Source organism: Silurus aristotelis (genome assembly GCF_946808225.1).
Source record: "Silurus aristotelis genome assembly, chromosome: 8".
Taxonomy (NCBI): Eukaryota; Metazoa; Chordata; class Actinopteri; order Siluriformes; family Siluridae; genus Silurus; species Silurus aristotelis.
Window position 1 is genome coordinate 6,349,037 of NC_139581.1, and position 10,124 is coordinate 6,359,160.

Below are 10,124 nucleotides of genomic sequence, written 5' to 3' on the forward strand. Positions count from 1 at the left end.
GACCCCTCCATGATTTCTAATTCGGAGAACTTGCAAAATAGCAGGGTGTTCAAATACTTATTTTCCTCACTGTATCATGTGCTTATAATAACGCTGTTATCCGTCATCAGGCAGCTCAGAGGACATGTGGATTTCCAAAATGAGAAAGACAAAGAGTCTGGGGTTCAGCCACTCCAGGAATGACTGAGAAAAAGAGCCTGAAAGCACAGTTTCCACAATGCAATGCTCCAAATGAGACAGAAAGCAGACTGGGGGTGTTGGAGCAATGTATAATTCATGGCCTTCAGTGAAAGTCTCCTCATCTAGTAAAGTAGTAACAATCAGTACCAGTTCCTTCAAATAAATATGTAGACATCAGATAAGATACACGCCCACTATTTTTGCCACCAGGCTACTCTCAGAATGAGAAACAGAAGTCAGGAGTGCTAAATTAGGAAAAGGACAATTACATGGAAAAACATATCTGGATAAGTTCAGGAACGAAGGGCAAAGGTCAGACACGGATGAACAATACTTCCGATGTTCAGCTCGGTGACCCTGCTTTAGAGATGTTATTTTAATAGCGTGCAGAGCCCTAGAGAGCAAAGCAGGCAGCCGAGACGGCGCAAAGAAAAGAACAACAGGGCATAATATCCAGCAAAGTGTTTTTCTAATCTCTACAGGGAGCATGCAGGAGAGGAAGACCAGGTCTAGCCTGACATAGGGCTGCTGTTCACATCAAAGTTACACAACATTACAAGTTGCAAGAATGCAGGTCATAATTTCATATTTCATATCTATCTATCTATCTATCTATCTATCTATCTATCTATCTATCTATCTATCTATCTATCTATCTATCTATCTATCTATCTATCACGTCCATTTTTTACTCAGATATAAAAATAATAAAGTTCACCGAATTATTTGTAATCACTAAACATTTGTTTTACTGATGTCTCAAATCAGCACCAAAATCCGACATGATGCACACATCCGGCAGTTAAAACCGTCCGTGTGGAAACAAAGCAAAAGTTCCGTTTGGGGTCCTGATAATTTACATAATTTAAAACACCATAATTACTTTACGTTTAAAAAAATATTTAGTCTTCATGCTCTATGTTGAGTTTGGTTTCATTAATAATAAACATACAGTACAGACCAAAAGTTTGGACACACCTTCTCATTCAAAGAGTTTTCTTTATTTTCATGACTATGAAAATTGTAGATTCACACTGAAGGCATCAAAACTATGAATTAACACATGTGGAATTATATATGGAATTATATACATAACAAAAAAGTGTGAAACAACTGAAAAATGTCATATTCTAGGTTCTTCAAAGTAGCCACCCTTTGCTTTGATTACTGCTTTGCACACTCTTGGCATTCTCTTGATGAGCTTCAAGAGGTAGTCACCTGAAATGGTCTTCCAACAGTCTTGAAGGAGTTCCCGAGAGATGCTTGGCACTTGTTGGCCCTTTTGCCTTCACTCTGCGGTCCAGCTCACCCCTAAACCATCTCGATTGGGTTCAGGTCGGGTGACTGTGGAGGCCAGGTCATCTGGCGCAGCACCCCATCACTCTCCTTCTTGGTCAAATAGCCCTTGATGCCTTCAGTGTGACTCTACAATCTTCATAGTCATGAAAATAAAGAAAACTCTTTGAATGAGAAGGTGTGTCCAAACTTTTGGTCTGTACTGTACATTTGCATTAAGCATCTATATTTGTCTGTGCGCATGTTGATTAGAGTATTAAAAACTTAATTAATTAAAAGGTACATTTGGGACGTATAAATAAATGCGATTAAGTTGCGATTATTCACGACGAAATATTTGAATCGATTGAAAGCCCTGAAATAAAAAAAACATACTATCATAAAGCTTATTTTAATATTACACAAAGATAACCTGCGTGTATACAAAATGCAGTTAAAGTTATGATTTCATTTATCAAGTGGTGGAAAAAAGCTTTACAAACCTACCCAGGACCTTCATGCTGGCACAGGAAGTTGAAATAAAGGGTAAATTTGATCCTATTGCATCCGAAGACGTCCTATACATTTGTCTGCCTCCAACTTTGTGATAACATTTTGGAAAAGAACCACATGTGGTTGGAAAAGTCAGATGTCCAAATACGTTTGTCTATATAGAGTACAAAAAAACTAAATGTAAAGTTCAATCTCAGTCTCTGCCATTAGTTAAAGAGTTAAATAGTCAATTTCCTTGAATGTTTTTCTTACAGTACTGCAAGCTTGCTGAAGACGAGTACAGAACCAGATGGTAATCAGGTGAAATATCTGAACAGGAATTCACCTCAATCAGAACGTACACGCTGAGCTCTCGTTAAGACTCCATCTGCACTGCCATAGAGAAACTAATTCCAGAAACCACCAGAAACCTATGCTACAGCTGGAGTGGGGGGAGAAGGGAAGGAGGGGGGAGTGGGAGAGATTTGGACAACTTCCCAGCACACCTGCCCTTCATTGTGCCTCATCCCCATTGTGCCTGTGAGATTTCCCATCCACAATAATCCAATTTAAAGAGTAGCCTGATCTTATATGGGAAAGCGATCGACAAACTGGGATTGAAACAATAAGGGGATCAATGGAGATTAGTGTTTGCAGAGGTAGAGTTTTCAGAAATAGGACAAAATAAGGGAATTTTTCATTACTCATCGACAAGGGATGAAGAATGAAAGGAATACATGCAATTTTCTGTTACTTTAATATATATATATATATATTCAGAATGCAATTTGGGCTAAGTGGTCACCATTGGGAAGGCATTAGCTGAAAACATATGCCTGTTAGAGATTATGTTAAAAACTCATAGCAACTGTACAAGAACCTTGTTACAGCTCATTAAGCACCTTAAATGTATACCGATTTCAATAAATGCAATTCTTAAGTTATCCTCGTGTCCATCGACTCAAGTAATAGATTCTCTACTCACTAGGTTTTACTCTTTAGAACTATAATTGTTGCTTGGCAAATTGTTGAAATTAAAACCAGTAGCCTTATAATAGCTGTACAGGAAGTCCCCGATGAGCGGGACAATGTCGAGACATGTCCTACCCAGGAGTCTTAAAGAATGGTGCTCAGTATGGGGTTGTATACAAATTACAGTACATAATTTAGCAAAAACAGAGCATTTTATATTTATATATTTATGAATAAAATGTACACCGATCAAGCACAACATTATGACCACCTGCCTGATTTTGACTGGTCCACGAAGCCCCATACACCACACATGCGATGCGGTGTGTATTCAGACACCTTCCTATCGGTAACTTCTTCAGCAGTTTGAGCTACAGGAGCTCGTCTGTTGGATCGGACAACACGGGGCACACGCCCATGACCCTGTTGCCGGTTCACCACTGTTCCTTTCGTGGACCACTTTTAAAAGGTTCTGAGCACTGCAGACCGGAAACATCCCACAAGAGCCGCAGTTTTGGAGATGCTCTGACCCAGTCGTCTAGACATCACAATTTTGCCCTTGTGAAACTCGCTCAAATCGTTACGCTCGCCCATTTTTCCTGCTTCTTACACGTCAACTTTGAGGACAAAATGTTCAGTTGCTGTGTAATATTTCCCACAGACTAACAGGTGCCATGATAAAGATATAATCAGTGTTATTCACTGATTCACCGATCATAATGTCATGCCTTGTTGGTGTATGTATTTGGCAGCGGGCGCGTGGACAAGCGCCGGTTCGTGAGTCGAGCGCGGACCCGGATGCGCTTCGTTTCAATGTATGGCAACGCAGATAAAAAGGGAGAGGACCATAGCTAGAATTGGGCATTGGAACAATAAAATCTGAAAACATTACAGGCTCTAACATCGAGACAACTGAACTCGACCACTGGCAAAAGTAAGACGGCTCCGAGGTGCGAGATGCGTCCATCAAGGCAGGAGATTTCTGTGCAAAAATGATTCAATTCTCCATATCCACAGAAGTCTGAAGACATGGCTACAGAAACTCATTCGATTTGCTCCGGTCGCTGGTTTACAAATATAATTCTCTACACACAATTTTCTTGTATAGTATTTTAACATGATGACTTGATTTGCTGCTGTAAGAAAGCGTCAGATCTGATTTTCCACCAGGTCAGCTCAGCCTGGAATTCCCACTTCTAAACCTTTACAGACTCCAATACTGAAAATTCAATAAACATTCAGACATGCGAATTTGCCATGTCGTGGTCTACGCAAACAACATCTGCGTCTTCCGTGAGGTGGATTTCTCCACATCTGGGCCGCATCCCAATGCCTTTTGAGGGGGAGAGGGGACAGGCAGGCAGCTGCGCCCCGACGGTCCCAGGTGGTAATGATTGGCAACGTGTCGGCCTGCTTGTTAGGATGCCGATCTTTGATCCCTGGCTGCTGTGTTATCATGTTGAGGCATGGGCCACACACCGGGGAATCCAGACAGGGTCTTGTGGGTAAGAAGGCGTCGGTGGAAAAAGGACGTAAAAGTAACATTAAGCCCTGAAGAACAACAAGGCATTTTTGCTTCAAAGACCTGGGTGTATACTACAAAACTGGGTGTGTACAACAGAATTAAACTCCTGATACAGAAAATCGGAGCTGTTAAAAAGAAAAAAACCGCCCCAAATGACTGGATATCAATACAAAGATCTATATTCTGCCTCCTTAAAATTTTTGTCTGATTTCTTGAAGCACTCAGACACAGGCTGTTGTTGAAGCATCTTGCTAAATAATCAGTTCTTTCCTCTCACCCTCAAATGCTCAGGTGTGTGACTTTTATCGCCTGGGAAGAAACATGTCGGAAATCCACATGTGGCAGTCTTTCTACCATCTGGACTCCTGATTCTCGTTTACACACCCACACACACAGAGGTTCAGATCTCGCATCTTGTTTTAAACCGAGGTATTTTCGGAAGCGGAGCGCATTGATGTGGAACTTCAAAAATAAATGCTGGTTTACAGAGTGGAAAATGCTGCACAGGCCACGCGGCTTCCTCTGGGGTTGGGTGTAAAACACGTCAAGCCCCTTCGGGAGGCCCGAGTGCACGTCGAACAAGTATTAATGAGGCAGCACGGGTAACAGCTCGCCATGCAAGGAATAATCATGCTTGGCACCATTACTCACAGCCCAAGTATTCACAAAGATGTGTGGAACGTGTTTGAGATTAGAGACGTGTGGACGGCAACATGAACGTCGAAGAAATGACAAAGAATTATGTAAAGACATTTAGGATAGAATGAAAATAAAAAATAAAATGAACCACCTGAGAAAACCAGGTAGCCTGAGATGGGAATAGAATAAATTGAGTACCAATATCACCACCGAAACAGTGCTGAGGGTTATCAAGTGGACATCAGCTCAAAAGTATCTACAAATGACCTCACCAAGTCCAATATACATAAGAACATTGTGGTTAAAAGGTACATAAAAACACATGGCCTGCAGCCAAGCCAGCATTAAATAGGACTGAAAAGGTCACTGAAAGTCTGCCATGTATTAAATGGCCCCTGGGGACGGTTTCCTTTAACAATGCATTTTTCATTTCAGAACCAACCCAAACGTGTCAAGCACTCTCCCTTTTTTAATTATGGTGTAAAAAGTCTTATAAGTACCCTCTGAAGTAAACTGCCCTTACCTTACAAACTCCTATGTGGCAAACATTTAATGCCATCGGTAAAGCTTGGAAGGTATTCGCCTAAGGGAAACGGGGAGCTCTTAATTCAATTAAATTAGACGAAAGCCGACCTGTTAACACCTGGAAAGGATTAGGATTGGGCAGGGGTTCTGTCAAGAGCGAATATAAGAAACAAGGAACGAAGCCTTGGTGCACTTCCTCTATTTCCAAAATGCGTATTGCCTTCATTGTGGTATCAAAAAGTTTTGAGCCTGGCTCTGTTTATAAGAAAGTACTTTATTTATCCGTGTTTACACCCCATCATCTTTAAAAGAGTCCCCTTGCACAGCAGTACCGCGCCCCCAGCGTTCCCGCCACCTCTGGAATGTGTGCTGGAAGTCTTTTCGAAAAGCGTCAAACACCTTCTGCGATTCGCGCTGGATCTCCACATCTGTGTCAAAGCAGCGACCTTTGAGTTGGATCTTCGTCTTCAAGAAGAGGGTAAAGTCCGCCGGAGTGAAATCTGGCGAGTAGGGTGGGCGCGGAATTGAGATCATGTGGATTGTTCTCTGACGATCATCATGCACAAGTTGCTCGTCGTCTTCCAGTTGAAGCCACTCAAAACAATTTGATCGACTCGTTGCAGCATCGCCGTATGTGAAATAAAACGTCATGTCATGTAAAAACGTCTGTGGCAGATTTGTCCAGTTTCACACAGAATTTCACGTCTGCACTTTGTTCTAACTGTCCGTGATAAAAAAGGATGTGTATGTGGTCAGAATAGCACCAGTTAGCATTATTAGTCTCGAAACGTTTGGATACAACCTGGTAGTTGTTCTTGGGTCTTCCAATGCGCCTGCAGAAAAAGGTCCAGCTCAGGGTAATATGTGGGTTAGAAAAGTCATGAGAGAAGTAAAGGTGAGCAAGGGGAGCCATAAAAACTCTTGAAATGAAAAACCTGGACAGTTAAGTATATTATAGAGATATAGATATAATAGGAATGACCATTCAACCTTCGTTTCTTTATCCTGGTCTGGGATGTGAGGTGAAGGACCCCATCCTGGGTGCGACAATAGTGAAAGAAACTAAAACCAGATAATACATCAAACTATGCACATATAGTAAGCACAAGGATCCTAGAGATCAGGATTAAACCTAGGACACTGGAGCTGTGTGGCATTGATGGTTGCTGTCCTGTCCAGTTAAGACTTATTATTGTAGAAAGGGAATAAAAAAAACAAAAAAAAAACACAGTACCCTAAATCTTAACAAAACCCTTTAAACTCTCCAAAAAAAGCACCCTATATGACCAACTGAACGTGGACTAGAGATGTGCATCTCCATAACTGAGGTTGATGCAATTCACATCTCGATGCATAGCTAATAAGATATATCAAAAGATACATATGAAGCAGCTACCGATGCGATACGATTCACTCCATTACGATGCAGTGCGATCCGATTTCCATTTGATTCCACACAACCTGATTCAATGCAACAGAAACAATAGGATGCTCCGCAATTTAATATAATACAGATCGTTTTACATTTTTGGTCCTGACAGAGAGCAAAATCATCAATGAACTTAAGTGCCTTCTGATTTCTAATGCATGATCCTTTCACAAAATATGTGCAAAAAAAAAATAAATAAAATAAAACCAGATGTTCTTTTCCCGTTCTGTCTCCAGGAAGATGCAGCTCTACCTCTGCCATGTTAATCTGTGTTATACGTGACTCTCGGGACACGCCTCGGTCTCTGTAGTGTTGCGGTACGTCATTCACGTAGCAGCAGTGGTGCTGGGCGAATGCGCTCGAGAAATGGTTTAGCGAGGGGAAATCGATCTACATAGAAAATATTGGTCAGTTTCTAAATAATAAAAAGTATAGTGCATCTACTAATAATTATATATACAGTAAATAAATCGGGGTTTTTTGCACTTTTAAGCGAATCTGTGAATCTTACCAACTATAAAGTAGACCAACACCGGACAGAACTATATGTAGTTTTGACAGTTTCTCGAGCCTTAAAAAAGAGAGCCCAAACCTGTTCCACTAAGACAATACCCACAATACCAGACACGGTTTGGATTGTGGTGCGAAGGAACTTGGATAACCTAAACAGAGCTTCGACCCCAATGAACTCCTTACCAATCATCAATGCCCAGAATCACTAAAGTCTTTTGTGACCGAATTGGAAAATCTGCGCAGCCACAGAACAAAAATGAATGAATTATAATGGCATAAGAGGGTATTAAATCTATATCAATGCTCAGGGTGTGTATTTCAACATCTGGTTGTAACAGTCAAACGTCCACATACTTTTGGGAATTTAATGCAGCTGGCAAATGGATTAATTAACAATGAGTTAATATTATTAACAATATTCTAAAGAAATATTCTGCAATTCTTCACTATTCAGATATAATTGTAAAAAAAAATGCTTATAAGGCAACAAAAACTTTCTGAGAATGAGATGATGATGAGAGCAAGTAGAGGATAAGAACCGAGGAGGACGATGGCACAAGAAATCGTCCACGCCGAGAGCATCCAAGGATCTCAACTGTGGGTTCTACAAACTCAGTGTGGTTCCTGCTATAAAAGGAAGATTACCGCAATAAGAGATGGTTCAGTTAATTGTTATGGTACATTTTCCTCTAAACATTTCATGATTTGTAGAACATCAGGTCATGCTCTCGGCCCAAACCACGGTCCATTGACAACCCACATACTTTTAAGTGCATTAAAACAGAGACTCATCAAGAAAATAAACTAGCATTGTTTTTTTATATAAAAAAAAAAGGGGGTATCGTAACCCAAAGCCTGAATCCTGGGAATATATTTCTTCATGTATGGTCAGATGAATGAAATTCGAGGGGGTTGAAAAACGAGAAAGCAGAGATTTATAGTGGGGTCAGTTCATGGGTCATTCTGCAGGCTGTGCCATGCCAGACCTCAGGTGGTGCATCTAACAAGGTCAACTGTCTGTGAAGCTCATTTCCACTGAAAGCGCGCAAAACCTGGAGAGGAAGTGGTACGACGGAGAGTCGACTGGGGAGCGATGGAAATTAAATAAAAGCGAGGGAGTGTAAGCAAGCCAGCCCCTGTGCTCCAGAGTAAACAGAGCCTCTGGAAGGTCAAGAGCGCAGAGCAAAATGGAGGCTTAATCGAAAGCAAATGCGTGAGTTTTATCTTACTAAACATGCGGATAGCACTTCCTTAAAATGAATAAATGAATGAGGTCTGTGTTTTATAACGCAGTTTTACGGCTGCTGTTAAGATCTCAGGAAATGATTAGATAAGAAACCCAACCAAAGTCACAGCTTTGGGATCTGGCAAAAAAATTTTCTTCAACTACTTTTAAATCCACTGTTGTCAGTTTATTTCCATTTATTCCTGTTAATTCCCATGGAAAGTTTCCAGTCTTGGAATTTTGCAGTTTCCAGTCTTGGAATTTTGCAACCCCATTAGTACATCACGGGGGTGGTGGTAGCTTAGTGATTAAGGTTTGATTTTTGGTTTGTGAGTTTAAATCCCAGTTACACCAAGCTGCCACTTCAGGGCTCCTGAGCAAGGCCCTTGATCTGATAGCTGTTCATTTGTGTGAATGAGATCCAAGTTGCTTTAGATAAGGGCGCCTTCTAGATGATGTAAACGTAAAGTCAGTGGAGGAATAAGTGAATGTAACGAGGTGACGAAAGCATGACTTCAGAACGAAGTTCCAGGAAAGTCCAGGTGTTTTAATCAAACTCCTTTTACCTATGAATTTGCATTCATTGTTTTGAAAATAAGATTTGCTCTCTTTTTTTGTTTGTTATTTAAATTTTTGTTGTTTTTTTTTTTTTTTTTTAAAAAGATGCTACTTCTTTGGACCAAAGAACACAATTTCGGGTACCAAAGTACTCTTCGTGTAGTGTATTTTTTCAATATGAAAACTGGTGCCTTTGAATGTGTGTAGTTTTCAGCAATGACAAGCAACATCTGTTTAAACAGTGAAAAACTGAACATTTGTACTACATGCCTCATATCATCTAAATATACTATGCATTATAGTAAAAAAAAATGCTTTCTGCTTTCAAATGCTATGCTTTCAGATTAGCGGCCACAAGTATTTACAGAGCTGATCACAGGCAGGCGTTTAAGACCAAGACAGCGTTGGAATGTAGAAGATGGGTTGTTTTTTTCCCCCCTCTCATCACCAAGAAATACACTACTTAGAATAGAAAGTCATTTTCTCTAAAATGAGATAACAGATGCTCAAGTGAACAACTGCAGCAAGAAGCCAATGGAAGCTGTTAACTGAGACTGTGGACTTCAAACTGACATGCCTGCGGTTTCCTGAGCCCGGTTTTGCAGAGGCAGTTGATTACGGGCTGTTCCTCAATCTTGGGGGAAAAAAAAAAAAAGAATAGATTGCTATATCGAGTAAAGGCTGCTGTAGTGTGGATTCTGTTTTTTTTTTTTTTTTTTTTATAGAGTTAAATATGTTTGAATATCCAACATATACAAATCAGGGCTTTTCCAGATTCCAATTCCTCAACT

At 40.5% G+C, this 10,124-nt stretch overlaps 1 protein-coding gene across 2 annotated transcripts in view; it reads left to right on the forward strand.

The window, feature by feature from the left end:
* Positions 1 to 10,124, forward strand: part of LOC310729677 (uncharacterized protein) — a 298,178-nt gene that overhangs the window by 46,014 nt on the left and 242,040 nt on the right. The gene's annotated exons all lie outside the window — the stretch shown is intronic.